Source organism: Hylobates moloch, unplaced genomic scaffold (genome assembly GCF_009828535.3).
Source record: "Hylobates moloch isolate HMO894 unplaced genomic scaffold, HMol_V3 SCAFFOLD_4, whole genome shotgun sequence".
In the NCBI taxonomy this organism is placed as follows: Eukaryota; Metazoa; Chordata; class Mammalia; order Primates; family Hylobatidae; genus Hylobates; species Hylobates moloch.
In genome coordinates this window covers 111601673-111617383 of record NW_026652279.1, presented here as the reverse complement: position 1 = coordinate 111617383, position 15711 = coordinate 111601673, and the positions used below count along the sequence as shown (strand labels likewise).

At 39.9% G+C, this 15711-nt stretch overlaps 1 long non-coding RNA gene across 2 annotated transcripts in view; it reads left to right on the top strand.

The window, feature by feature from the left end:
• The window catches only part of LOC116467283 (uncharacterized), a 38921-nt gene that overhangs the window by 6951 nt on the left and 16259 nt on the right, over positions 1 to 15711 (top strand). The window lies entirely within an intron of this gene.

The following is a 15711-nucleotide window of genomic DNA, read 5'->3' as shown; positions in this document are numbered from 1 at the left end:
CATATACTTACCATGTAGACTACCACTAACATTTCACTATAGTTGGCTTATCACATGTCTGTACCTTTCTCTAAGCATTCGTCAATCTCTGTTTTTTTTTTTTTTTGGGCGCGTTTAAAAGTAAATTGTAGACATCACTAGACTTCCGCCTAAATAACTCAGCATGTATATCATTGACTAGGTTAAATATTTGTTGACTTTTTTCTTTTGAAGTAAAATATGTATACAATGAAATGTATAAATCTTATGTGCTTGTGTGTAAATTTCCAAGTTTTAATAATAATAAATGCCTATACCTTTGTATCCCAAATTGCTATCGAGACATAGAACATTACTATCACTTCAGAAATTTCCTTTTTTTTTTTTTAATTGAGACGGAGTCTTGTTCTGTCACCCAGGCTGGAGTGCGGTGGCACAATCTCGGCTCACTGCAGCCTTAACCTCGGGCTCAAGCAGTCCTCCTGCCTCAGCCTCCAGAGTAGCTTTTTTGTAGAGACAGGGTTTCACAATGTTGCCTAGGCTGGTCCTGAACTCCTGGGCTCCAGCCATCTGCCCACCTCTACCTCCCAAAGTGCTAGGATTATAGGACTGAGCCACCACGCCCAGCCCCATAATTTTTTTTTTGAGACAGAGTTTTGCTCTTGTCGCCCAGGCTGGAGTGCAATGGCTTGATCTTGGCTCACTGCAACCTCCGCCTCCTGAGTTCAAGTGATTCTCCTGCCTCAGCCTCCCAAGTAGCTGGGATTACAGGCATGCTCACCACACCTGGCTAATTTTGTATTTTTAGTAGAGGCAGAGTTTCTCCATGTTGGTCAGGCTGGTCTTGAACTCCCGACCTCAAGTGATCCGCCCACCTCAGCCTCCCAAAGTGCTGCAATTACAGGCATGAGCCACCACGCCCAGCCGATAGGCCCCATAATTTTTTAAGTCTTTTTTTTTTTTTTTTTTATTGCTGGGGGTACAGGACAAGGACAATAAAAATGTTGAAATTTCAATATATTCTGATTACAGCTTAAAATAGCCGGGACAACTTGCAGTGTTACATTGGGGGAGATATCATTGTGGGAGGTGTTATATATCATCTTAAGAAATTATCTCAGGCCAAGCACAGTGGCTCACGCCTTTACTCTGGGAGGCCGAGGCAGGAGGATTGCTTGAAGCTAGGAATTTGAGACCAGCCTAGGTGACATGGCGAAACCCTGTCTCTACCAAAAATACAAAAATTACCCCACCATGGTGGCGCATGCCTGTGGTCCCAGCTACCTGGGAGGCTTAGGTGGGAGGATGGTTTGAGCCTGGGAGGCAGAGGTTGCAGTGAGCTGAGATTGTCCCATTGCACTCCAGCCTGGGCAACAGAGCCAGACTCTGTCTCAAAAAAAAAATAATAATCTCAAGTAATGAGATCTAGGAGAATGATTACTTGCTTACTTGCTATTCTCAAACTTCAGTCTCCAGTTGAAGAAAAGGCAAACATAAACATAGAGCCTTAGCAAACCTCTTTCCTGTTTCACATGCAACCTCCACTGACAGACACTCAGAAGAAACAGTGCGCACTGACACCTCCACCTTCCGTCCTATAACTCAAACGGCCTAGGGGCCTGGGACTGCTGGGCTCCAGACTGCTCTGGGGAGCTTTCTGTACTTTTTCTAATGCCTAGGCAAATTCAGTTCTTAAAACCAACAAGCCGGTAAGTCTTTGTTCCCCTCAAATTATGTTTGAAGCAATTTAAAATGCTTTCTAAGTATATATCTTAATAAAATAAAATTTATATTACCAGATTGGATCTTTATGTAATGAGCAGTTTTTTGTTGTTGTTGTTGTTTTTAATTGAGATGGAGTCTCGCTCTGTCATCCAGGCTGGAATGCAATGGTGCAATTTCAGCTTGCTGCAACCTCCGCCTCCTGGTTTCAAGTGATTTTTCGTGCCTCAGCCTCTCAGGTAGCTGGGATTACAGGTGCCTGCCACAATGCCTGCCTAAGTTTTTTTTTTTTGAGATGGAGTCTCACTCTGTCGCCCAGGCTGGAGTGCAATGTCATGATCTCGGCTCACTGCAAGTTCCGCCTCCTGGGTTCACGCTATTCTCCTGCCTCAGCCTCCCGAGTAGCTGGAACTACAGGCACCCACCACCACGCCCGGCTAATTTTTTGTATTTTTAGTAGAGATGGGGTTTCACCATGTTAGCCAGGATGGTCTCGATCTCCTGACCTCGTGGTCCACCTGCCTTGGCCTCCCAAAGTACTGGGATTACAGGCATGAGCCACCGCGCCCAGCCTGTTTTGTATTTTTTTTAGTAGAGATGGGGTTTCACCATGGTGCCCAGGCTGGTCTTGAACTCCTGACCTCCGATGATCCACCCACCTCGGCCTCCCAAAGTGCTGAGATTACAGGCGTGAGCCACCACGCCCAGCCAATGAGCAGTTTTCTATGCAACATTTCAGATGCAGCTTCTGGCTTTAGAACATGGAACTAACTTCAGTCTCATCTGAGCGGTACCTGGACATTGTGATATCATTAAAAAATACCATATTAAAATACACTTTTAAAACTTTTATTATTATTATTATTTTTATTATGGAAATTTTCAATCACACACAAAAATAGAATAATCAATCCTCCTGTACCCATCACCCAGCCCCAACAATGATCTTCTTAGGAAAATGCATTTTAAGATTCACCCATGTTTTTTTGTATGAATCAATAATCTGTTCCTTTTTATTGCTAAGTAGTATTCCATTATATGGATTATCGCAATTTATCATTTTTGATTGCTCATTTTGGGAAAATTATGTATAAATAGTCATATACATGTTTTTGTATGAATGTAAGCTTTCATTTCACTTGGATAAATACCTAGAAGTGAGATTGCTGGGTCACATAAGTATATGCTTAACTTTATAAGAAACTGCCAAATTTGTTTTTCCAAAGTGGCTGTACCATTTTGTATTTCCACCAGCAATGAATGACTCTGTTACTCCACATCAAGGCCAATATTTTGTATTCAGTTCTTTATTTTAGCCATTGTAATAGGTGCATAGTGGTATCCCATTGTGGTTTTAATTTGCATATCCTTCATGACTAATGATGTGGAATATCTCTTTCCCTGTGTTTATTTGCCATCCATATATCTTCTTTGGGGAAGACAGACATTTGCACAGTTTTAAGTTTAATTATTTGTTTTATTATTGTTATGGTTAAAGAGTTCTTTATATATTCCGGATATAAACTCTTTATTGGATATGTGATTTGCAGATATTTTCTCCTTGTCTATGGCTTGTATTTTCATTCTCTTCACAGATTTTTATACAAAGCAAAAGTCTTTTTTTTTCTTTTTTTCTTTTTTTTTGAGACATAGTCTCGCACTTTCGCCCAGGCTGGAGTGCAATGGCGCAATCTTGGCTCACTGCAAACTCCGCTTCCTTGGTTCAAGTGATTGTCCTGCTTCAGCCTCCCAAGTAGCTAGGATTACAGGTGCCCGCCACCATGCCCAGCTAATTTTTGTATTTTTAGTAGAGATGGTGTTTCACCAGGTTGGCCAGGCTGGTCTCGAACTACTGACCTCGTGATCCACCCGCCTCAGCCTCCCAAAGTGCTGGGATTACAGACATGAGCCATCATGCTCAGCCTGCAAAAGTTTTTAATTTTCATAAAACTCAATTTCTCATTTTTTTCTTTGATGGGTTCTGCTTTTGGTGTCATACTATGAGTATGTAATACTCATAGTTGGCTGGGCATGGTGGCTCATGCCTGTAATCCCAGCACTTTGGGAGGCCAAGGAGGGTGGATCACCTGAGGTCAGGAGTTCGAGACTAGCCTGGGCAACATGGTGAAACCCCGTCTCTACTAAAAATACAAAAATTAGCTGGGCCTGGTGGCACATGCCTGTAATCTCAGCCTCTGGCAGGAGAATCGCTTTAACCTGGGAAGGAGGTTGCAGTGAGCCAAGATCATGCCATTGCACTCTAGCCTGAGTGACTAGAGCGAAACTCCATCTCAAAAAAACAAACAAACAAACCTCATAGTCAAACTCAAGGTCTCTTACACTTTCTCCTAGACATTTTATAGTTTTATATTTTATATTTAGGTCTATAAACCACTTTGAAATAATTTTTGTATAAGGTATGAAGTGTGTGTTGAGGCTCCTTTTTTGCATATGAAGAATCATTCTAGCACCATTTGTTGAAAAAAACTGTTCCTTCTCTATTGAATTGCCTTTGAACTTTTGTCAAAAATCTGTTGACTATATTCGTGTAAGTTTAATTTGGGCTGTTTATTCTGTTTAATGTATATACGTGTCTATTCTTTCAACAATACCATGCTGTCTTGATTACTATAGCTTTACAGTAAGCCTTAAAGTAGTGTGGGTCCTCCAACTTAGTTCTTTTGTTGTTGTTTTATTTAAAAAAAAAAAAAACTGGGCCAGGTGCTTTGGCTCATGCCTGTAATCCCAGCAGTTTCGGAGGCCAAGGTGGGCGGATCGCTTGAGGGCCAGAGTTTGAGACCAGCCTGGCCAACATGCTGAAATGCCCTCTCTACTAAAAATACAAAAATTACCCAAGTGTGGTGGTGGGTGCCTGTAATCCCAGCTACTTGGGAGGCTGAGGCAGGAGAATCACTTGAATCCAGGAGGCAGAGGTTGCAGTGAGCCGAGATTGCACCACTGTACTCCCATCTGGGCAATAGACGGAGACTCTGTCTCAAAAAAAAACAAAACAAAAAAACAAACAAACAAACAAAAAAAACAAGAAGCCAAAAACCAAAAAAAATTGGCTCCTGTAGTTTAATTGCCTTTTCCATTTTATTTATTTTTATTTTTATTTTTAATTTTTTTAAAAAATAGAGACAGGATCTCTCTATGTTGCTGCCCAGGCTGGTCTCAAACTCTTGGGCTCAAGTGATCTGCCCACCTTGGCTTCCCAAAGTGCTGGGATTATAGGTGTAAGCCACCATGCCCAGCCTCCATATAAATTTTGAAACAATTTGTCAGTATCTAAAAATGTGCCTGAGATTTCCTTGAGATTGTGCTGTTTGTGGGAGAATGACATCTTAATCATATTGAGCCTTCCAAGCCATATAGATACTTTATCTGTACATTTATTTAGATCTTCTTTATTTCATCAATGTTTTTTAGGTTTCAGCATATGGATGCTGTACATATGCCTTAAATTTATACCTAAGCTCTTTAGTTGAGCTATTTTAAATGGTGCTGCCTTTTAAATTTCAAATTCTAATTTTTCATTGCTGTTATACAGGAATATATGATTGACTCTTTTAAATTAACCTTGTGTCCTGTGACCTTGCTAAACTTGTATTAATCCAAGTTTTATTGTAGATTCTTTAGGAATTTCTTCATAGATAATCATGCTGTCTGCAAATAGAGACCATTTTGTTTCTTCCTTTCCAATCTGTATGCCTTTTATTTCTTTTTCTTGCCTTTTGCCATTAGGTATGATATTAGCAGGTTTTTTTGTAGATGCCACTTAGATTAAGGAAGTGACCTTATATTCTTAGTTTCTAAGAAGTTTTTTATGGAGTTTGTTGTTTGATTGGTTTAATCATGAATGGATGATGAATTTTGTCAAATGCTTTTTCTATACCTAATAAGAGCATTCTTTTTTCTTTTCATCCATTCTATTGATGAATTATATCAATTGATTTTCAGATGTTGAACCACCTTTGAATTCCTGGTATAAACCTCATTTGGTTGTTTTTTGAGATGGAGTCTCACTCTGTCGCCAGGCTGGAGTGCAGTGGCATGCTCTCAGCTCACTGCAACCTCCACCTCTTGGGTTCAAGCAATTCTCCTGCCTCAGCCTCCTGAGTAGCTGGGACTACAGGCGCATGCCACCATGCCCAGCTAATTTTTGTATTTTTAGTAGAGATGGGGTTTCACCATATTGGCCAGGCTGGTCTGGAACTCCTGACCTTGTGATCCACCCACTTCAGCCTCCCAAAGTGCTGGGATTACAGGCATGAGCCACCGCACTCGACCCTCATTTGGTCCTCAATTAATAAACTTTAGTTTTTAGATCAGTTTTAGGTTTATAGCCAAATTGAGCAGAAAATACAGAGAGTTCCCATATACCCTGTTCCCCCACAACACAACCTCCCAGCCATCAGCATGCCATACTATAATGGTACACTTGTTACAACTGATGGCCCTACAATTACCCATCATTATCACCCAAAGTCCATACTTTACATTAGTGTTCATTCTTGGTGTTATACTTTCTATGAATTTTGACAAATGTATAATGACATATTCACCATTGCAGTATTATACAGCATAGTTTCACTGCCCTAAAAAAGTCCCATGTTTCACCTATTCATACCTCCCTTTCTCCCAACCCCTGACAACCACTGACCTTTTTATTGTCTCCATAGTTGTGTCTTTTCCAGAATGTCATATAGTTGGTGTCATACAGTATGCAGCCTTTTAGATCGGCTTATTTCACTCAGTGATAAGCATTTGTTTCTTCCATGTCTTTTTATGGCTTGATATCTCATTTCTTTTTACTGCTGAATAATATTCCATTGTCTAGGTATACCTCAGTTTATTTATCATTCACTTACTGAAGGACATCTTGGTTGCTTCCAACTTTTCGCAACTATGAATAAAGCTTCTATATACATCCATGTGCAGGTTTTTGTGTGGACACAAATTTTCAGTTTATTTGGGTAAATAATAAGGCGTGCATTGCTGGATCATATGGTAAAAGTATGTTTAGTTTTATAAGAAGCTGCTGTCTTCTGAGGTAGCTGTACCATTTTGTATTCCCATCAGCAAGGATTAATATTCCTGTTGCTCCATATCCTTGCCAATATTTGGTATTGTCAGTGTTTTGGATTTTAGTTATTCTAATACATGTGTAGTGATAGCCCATTGTTTTAATTTGCAATTCTCTAATGATGTAATATGTTTAAATCTTTTCATATGTTTACTTGCTATCTGTATATCTTCTTTGATTAGGTGTCTGTTCAGGTCTTTTGCCCATTTTTTAATTGGGCTGCTAATTTTCTTATTGTTGAGTTTTAAGATTTCTTTGTGTATTTTGGATAAGAGTCCTTTATCATATGGTTCTTTTGCAAATATTTTCTCCCAGTCTGTGGCTTCTCTTCTCATTCTCTTGACGTCGTCTTTTGCAGAGCGGAAGTTTTAATTTTGTTGAAGTTCAGCCTATCAATTGTTTCTTTCATGAACTATAATTTTGGTATTGGATCTAAAAAGTTATCACTGGCTGGGAGTGGTGGCTCATGCCTGTAATCCCAGCACTTTGGGAGGCCAAGGCAGATGGATCATGAGGTCAGGAGATCGAGACCATCCTGGCTAACACAGTGAAACCCCATCTCTACTAAAAATGCAAAAAACAAAAAATTAGCCAGGTGTGGTGGTGGGTGCCTGTAGTCCCAGCTACTTGGGAGGCTGAGGCAGGAGAATGGCATGAACCCTGGAGGTGGAGCTTGCAGTGAGCTGAGATCGCACCACTGCACTCCAGCCTGGGCAACAGAGCGAGACTCCGTCTCAAAAAAAAAGAAAAAGTCATCACCATACCCATATGTGTTAGTCTGTTTTGTGTTGCCCTGAAGGAATATGTAAGGCTGAATAATTTATAAAGAAAACGGGTTTATTTGGCTCACAGTTCCACAGGCTATACAAGAAGTGTAGTGCCAGCATCTGCTTCTGGTGAAACCTCGGGATGTTTACCATCATGGCAGAAGGCAAAAGGGGAGCTAGTGTATCACATGGCGAGAGAGGGAGCAAGAGAGAGGGGAGGAGGTGCCGGGCTCTTTTAAAACTAGCTTTTGCATGAACTAATAGAGTGAGAACTCATATATTATCTCAAGGAGGGCACCAAGCCATTCATGAGGAATCCACCCCCATGACCCAAATACCTCCTACCAGGTCCCACCTCCAACATTGGGGATCACATTTCAACATGAAATCTGGAGTGGATACACATCCAAACCATATCAGCAAAGTCATCTAAGTTTTTCTCTGTTATTTTATAGGAGTTTTATAGTTTGCATTTTACATTTAGGTCTATGATTCATTTTGAGTTAATTTTGGGAAGGGTTTAAGGTCCATGTTTAAGTTTATTTTTTGCACATGGATGTCCAGTTGTTCCAGAACCATTTGCTCCATTGTGTTACCTTTGCTCCCTTGTCGAAGGTTAGTTGGCTCTGTTTATGTGGGTTTATTTCTGGTATCTCTGTTCTGTTTCATTGATCTATTTCACTAATATCACACTGTCTTGATTACTGCAGCTTTCTATAAGTCTTTTTTTTTTTTAACTTGTTAGAAACCAAGTCTTTCTATGTTGCTCAAGCTGATCTTGAACTCCTGGGCTCAAATGATCCTCCTACCTCAGCCTTTTGAGTAGTCGGGATTATAGGTGTGAGCCACCATGCCTGACCTCTAGTAAGTCTAGTAAGTTGGGTACTATCAGTCCTCTAACTGTTCTCCTCCTTTATTGTTGAGCTGGCTATTCTGTGTCTTTGCCTCTTCACATAAACTTTAGAATCAGTTTATCAACATCAACTCCTGGGCTCAAGTGATCCTCCCACCTCAGCTTTTAGAGTAGTCGGGATTATAGGTATGAGCCACCATGCCTGACCTCTAGTAAGTCTAGTAAGTTGGGTACTATCAGTCCTCTAACTGTTCTCCTCCTTTATTGTTGAGTTAGCTATTCTGTGTCTTTGCCTCTTCACATAAACTTTAGAATTAGTTTATCAACATCCACAAAGTAACTTGACTGGATTTTGATTGGGACTGTATTGAATCTATAGATCCAGTTCAGAACTGACATCTCAACAACACTGGGTCTTCCTATCCATGAACATGGACTATATCTCCACTTATTTAAGTCTTCTTTGATATTTTTTCATCAGAGTTTTGTAGTCTTTCTTATATAGATCTTCTACATATTTTGTTAGATTTATACCTATTTCTTTTCAGAAGGATATAAATGGTATTGTGTTTTTAATTTCAAATTCTGCTTGTTCATTGCTTACAGTATATCAGAAGGCAATTGGCTTTTGTACATTAACTTTGTATCCTACAACCCTGCTATAATTGCTTATTAGTTCAAGGAGGGTTGTTTGTTGATTCTTTTGGATTTCTACAATCATGTCATCTGCAAACAAAGATAATTTTACTTCTTCCTTCCCAATCTGTATGCCTTTTATTTCTTTTTCTTGTGTTCTTGCATTAACTAGGACTTCCAGTATGATGTTGAAAAGCAGTGGTGAGAAGGGACATATTTGCTATGTCCCTGATAGTGTGAGAAAATCTTCAAGTTTCTCACCATGAAGTATAATGTCAGCTGTAGGTTTTCTGGTAGATGTTCTTCATCGAGTTGAGCAAGTTCATCTCTATTCTCAATTTATTGTGAGTTTTTTAAATCATGAATTGGATTTTGTCAAATGCTTTTTCTGCATCTATTTATATGACCATGTGATTTTTCTTCTTTAGCCTGTTGATGTGATGGATTATAATAATTGATTTTCAAATGTTGAACTAGCCCTGCCTACCTTGGATAAATTCCACTTGGCCATGGTGTGTAATTCTTTCTTTACATGGTTGGATTCAACTTGCTAGTATTTTGTTCAGGATTTTTGAATCTATGTTCATGAGAGATGTTACTCTATTGTTTTCTTTTCTTGTATTTTTTTTTTCTGAGACAAGGACTCACTCTGTTGCCTAAACTAGAGTGCAGTGGCATGATCATAGCTCACTGCAGCCTTGATCTCCTGGGCTCAAGTGATCCTCCCACTTCAGCTTTCCGAGTAGCTGGGACTACAGGTGTGTGCAACCATACCAGCTACTTTTTTTTTTTTTTCAGTAGAGATGAGGTCTTGCTATGTTGCCCAAGCTGGTCTTGAACTCCTGAACTCAAGTGACCCTCCCACCATAGCCTCCCAAACAATCCCACACCTGGGATTACAGGTGTGAGCCACTGCACCCAGCTCTTGTAATGTCTTTGTCTAATTTGAATATTAGGGTAATGCCAGCCTCATAGAATGATTTAGGAAGTATCCCCTCTGCTTCTGTCTTCTGGAACAGATTGTATAGGATTGGTATAATTTCTTCCTTAAATGTTTGGTAGAATTCACTAATGAATCCATTTGAGTCTGGTGGTTTCTGTTTTGGAAGTTTATTAATTATTAATCCAACTTCTTTAATCAATATAGGTTTACTAAAAGTATTGATTTCTTTTTGTGTTAATTTTGGCAGATTGTGCCTTTTAAGTAATTAGTCCATTTCATCTAGGTTATCAAATGTGTGGGCATAGAGTTATTCATAATATTCCTTTATTATTCTTTTAGTGTCCATGGGATCTGTAGTGATGCTTCTCTTTCACTTCTGATATTAGTAATTGTGTCTTCTCTTTTTCTTAGTAAGCCTGGCTAGAGGTTTATCAACTTTATTGATTTTTTTTAAACTAGATTTTGGTTTTGTTATTTTTCTCTATTGGTCTCCTTCTTCCAGTTTCATTGATTTCTGCTATAATTTTTATTTATTTTATTCTGCTTATTTGGATTTAATTTGCTCTTCTTTTTCTAGTTTCCTAAGGCAGAATATTGGATTATTTTATTTTACTTTTTTCTTTGATGGCATGGTGGAGATGGCTGGTGTTGTATGAACCCAGATTCATGACAACTGAAGAAAGTTGCACCTTGGCCTTCTCTGAGCTAAAAGCTGAAAGCTGGATTAATGATTTTAAATTTTCTTTTCTAATATATGTATTCAATACTATAAATTTCTTTTTTTTTTTTTTTTTTGAACAGAGCTCTGCTTTCTCGCCCGGGCTGGGGTGGCGGGGGGCGAGTTTACCTCACTGCCCGCCCCCCCGGCCGGGGTCATTTCCCTGCCCTCTGTCGCCCAGGCTGGAGTGCAGTGGCGCAATCTCGGCTCACTGCAAGCTCCGCCTCCCGGGTTCACGTCATTCTCCTGCCTCAGCCTCTCCGAGTAGCTGGGACTACAGGTGCCCGCCACCACGCCCGGCTAATTTTTTTGTATTTTTAGTAGAGATGGGGTTTCACCGTGGTCTCGATCTCCTGACCTCGTGATCCGCCCACCTCGGCCTCCCAAAGTGCTGGGATTACAAGCGTGACCCACCGCGCCCGGCCAATACTATAAATTTCTAAGCACTGCTTTTGCTGTATCTTAGACATTTTGATGTTATGTTTTCATTTATTTCAAATATTTTTAACTCTCTTCATCAGACTTTTTCTTTGACTCACATATTACTTAGAATTATGTTGTTTAATCTGGGAGGCTGAGATGGGTGGATCACAAGGTCAGGAGATCAAGACCATCCTGGCTAACACGGTGAAACCCCATCTCTAATAAAAAATACAAAAAAATTAGCCAGGCATGGTGGCGGGTGCCTGTAGTCCCAGCTACTCAGGAGGCTGAGGCAGGAGAATGACGTGAACCCGGGAGGTGGAGCTTGCAGTGAGCCGAGATCGCACCACTGCACTCCAGCCTGGGTGACAGGGAAAGACTCTGTCTCAAAAAAAAAAATAGAAGTATGTTGCTTAATTTCCAGGTATTTGTGATTCTCAGCTATCTTTCTGATATCAATTTCTAGTTTAATTTTATGAGGTCTGAAAGCAGACACTATATGACTTCTTTTATATTTGTTGAGGTGTGTTTTATGGCCCAGAATGTGATCTGTCTCGGTGAATGCTCCATGTGATCTTGAGAAGAATTGTAATCTGCTGCCTGCTGCTGGATGAAATATTCTATAGATGTCAATTATATACAGTTGATTGATAGTGTTGTTGAATTCAACTATGTCCTTACTGGTTTTCTGCCTGCTGACTGTGTCCATTTCTGATAGAAGAGTGTTAAAGTCTCCAACTATAATAGTAGATTCACCCAGTTCTTCTTGCAGTTTTATCAGTTTTTCCCTTACATATTTGGATGCCCTGTTGTTAGGTGAATACACATTAAGAATTATTATGTCGGCGGGGTGCAGTGGCTCATGCCTGTAATCCCAGCACTTTGGGAGGCTGAGGCGGGCAGATCACCCGAGGTCAGGAGTTCGAGACCAGCCTGGCCAACATGGTGAAACCCAATTTCTACTAAAAACTACAAAAAATTACATGGGTGTGGTGGCAGTCGCCTGTAATCCCAGCTGCTCAGGAGGCTGATACAGAATTGCTTGAACCCTGGAGGCAAAGGTTGCAGTGAACCAAGATTGTGTCATTGTACCATTGTACTCCAGCCTGGGTGACACAGAAAAACTCCATCTCAAAAAAAAAAAAAAAAAAAAAAAAGAGTGACTATGTCTTCTTGGGGTATTGAATGCTGTTTCATTATGTAATTTCCCTCCTTATCCCTGATACCTGTACTTGCTCTGAAGTTTGCTTTGCCTGAAATTAATATAGCTACTTCCACTTTCTCTTAATTAGTATTGACATGGTATATCTTTCTTCATCCATTTACTTTTAATCTATATATGTCCTTATATTTCAAATGTGTTTCTTTCTTTCCCTTTTTTTTTTTTTGTTTGAGAAGGAGTCTCGCTCTTTTACCCAGGCTGGAGTGCAATGGCATGATCTTGGCTCACTGCAATCTCCGCCTCCCAGGTTCATGCAATTCTCCTGCCTCAGCCTTCTGAATAGCTGGGATTACAGGTGCACGCCACCACGCCTGGATAATTTTTGTATTTTTAGTAGAGATGGGGTTTCACCATGTTGGCCAGGCTGGTCTCAAACTTCTGACCTTGTAACCCGCCCACCTTGGCCTCCCAAAGTGTTGAGATTACAGGCGTGAGCCACTGTTCCTGGGATAAAATGTGTTTCTTGTAGACAACATATAGTTCGGTCTTGTTTTTAGATCTACTCAATCTTTGTCTTAGTAAAATTTAAATCATTAACATTTACAGTCATTACAGATATAGTTGGATTAATATATCATATTTGTTACTGCTTTCTATTTGTTGCCCTTGTTTTTCATTCCTGTTTTTGTTTTCCACTGTTTTTCTGCCTTTTGTGGTTTTAATTGAGCACTTTATACAATTTCATGTTCTCTTCCTTCTTGGCATGTCACTTATACTTCTTTTTTCACTTTCTTTAGTGGTTGCCCTAGAGTTTGCAGTATACATTTATAATTAATGCAAGTCCACTTTCAAATAACACTGTACTACATCATGGGTAGTGTGTCTTTTAATAATAAAATATCATTAATTCATTCCTCTTGTTTCTTGTATCACTGCTACAAAACATCACTTCAAAAATTAAAGAAGATACAAATAAATGGAAAGACATCCCATGTTCATGGATTGGAAGGCTTAATATTGTTAGAATAACAATACTACCCAAAGTGATCTATAAATTAAGTACAATTCCTATCAAAATTCCAAGGCTTTCTGTTTTTGCAGAAAAAAATTTAAAAACCCTAAAATGCATATAAAATCTCAAAGAACCCCATATAGCCAAAAAAATCTTTAGGAAGAAAAACAAAGCTGGAGGTCTCATACTTCCCATTTTGAAACATATCACAAAGCTACAGTAATCAAAATAGTATTATATTGACATAAAGACAGACACACAGACCAATGGAACAGAAGAGTGAGCCCAGAAATAAGCCCTCACATATATTGTCAAATGATATTTGACGAGGGTGCCAAGGCCACAAAATGGGGGAGAGACTAGTCTCTTCAACAAATGATGTTGGGAAAACTGATTATGTCCAAATTTTAAAAAATGACTTTACACCATGTACAAAAATTAACTTAAAATGTGTTAAAGGCCTGAACATAAGACCTGAAACTATAGAACTCCTAGGAGAGACAAATGAAATGGTTTTGCTCCCAACCTCTCTGGTCATATTAGTCAGAGTGGCTGATGGAGTGGCATGCTCGTGTAAAAACTCAAGTTTGGTCAAGAACATATTGGGCTAAGGGGTGTATTTTTCCAACAGGCAATCTGTCACTGGCCTTGAGTATCCCTGTATGTTTTTGCTGGGCATACCAGGAATGCAAAGCCCTGACCATTCTTTACCAGGCCCACTTCTCAAGATTGTGTTTGCAGCAAGCAAACCTGAAGGATGGGGTAATATCTCCCCAAAACAGCAGGCTGGCTTCCACTTGCCTTAAAAACAATGAATACCCCAAACTCAGTGTTTCTTTACTCTATGCGACCAACTACATTCTAAGGCATGCATCATGAGCCCTTTGTGTCACTTCCAATAAGCCTTGTGGGGCATGGAGACTGACACAAACAAATATGAAGTTCTGAATACTACTTTTGCTGTGGGCAATAAAATGCTTTTTCTCTGACTCAGGAATCTTCCGTCTCCTGCCGGCATCCATGAAACCAAAACAGGCTAACTTGTAAGCTTATAAGTGGGGCAAAATCCCAGGCCTTGCACAGCTTTTGACAGTCTCACATTCTGTATTTAGCTGACTGCACTCTAACAGAGTTATTTAACTTGTTCTTTACCCCCATATTTTTTATAGACTAAAAAATAAATTTAGAAATTTCATCAGATTCAAGTTCAGCTTTTAAGGCAGGAATACTTTGCAAGTGGTGCTGTTTTCTTATTGCATCACATTAGGAGACATAATGTCAGGTTTTCTACTTTTAGTGATACTAGGCTTATTCAGGTTATAGTTTTACCATACATTAATGATCCATTATTTCATTAGTTCCTTTAACCACTAGAATTCTTCAGTAATAGAGAACTTTCTATCATCAACTTTGTTGCCCTAAAATTACTTCAGCCCTTCAATCTAGGCAGCAGGGCACTCTTCCCTGGGTTCCTTGTTCCCGGGGGCCCTGCATTTTGGGGTATCTTCCTCACAATTTTCTGAGTCTCCCTCTGATCCCTGGGACTGACAAGGGCTATCAGAGCCATCCAGGTGAGGTGCCCCCATCCCATACTGGGACCTGTGTGTGTCCTAGTTTCTGCTTTTTCCCTTTGGGGTATTCTACAACCCTCTATACCATACTTGGGATGGACCAGATGCCCTGAGAAGATACAAAAATCAGAGCTGGAATCCAAAAAGGAGACCTGGAAAGTGAATTGCTCCTGTTGGCATAGTATTTCTTTCCAGAGATTATGCAAGATTGCGTTGTCAAGTGGTGATGACATGCTGATTTTTAATAACTCTTGGCTCTGGGCTACCTGTGGTTCACTATCAACCCTTGAGCTTGAGCCATGTGTGTGGATCTGTGTATCCTACAGCATCCCATGTACCTCATGTCACTGACACTCAGGGCAGTCACCCCACAACACACAGGCTCTACACCTCATGTCAGGCAATCCTTCAGGAGTGGCAGTGCCTATCTCCCTTGAAGGCTTTTGAGACCATACCTCTACAATGTCAGTCAGCCCTTTTAATCAATATCCTCTCCTGCTTCCTATTAACTTGGTGACCATAATCTCCCTGGTTGATCTTAAGCTCTGCTGGCCAAATAATGGACATTCCTTATGTAAAGAGGAGAGCCTCTCACCAATCCTCCCTACCAGTGGTGGTGTGTGAAAGGTAGGGATGTGGTCAACTAGGAATGTTCTAGGAATATAAAGGTTATAGTTTAAAGAGTTCAAGGGAAGACCTGGTCTTCTCTTGAAAAAATTCCCAAACAATAAATTTAGCATGACAAGAAAACAAAGTATTTTTCGTTTTTTTCTGCATAATCTGGGTAAACCCTGTGTTTGTGGTCATGATAGCAGTACCATAACCTGTGAGAGAGTCAT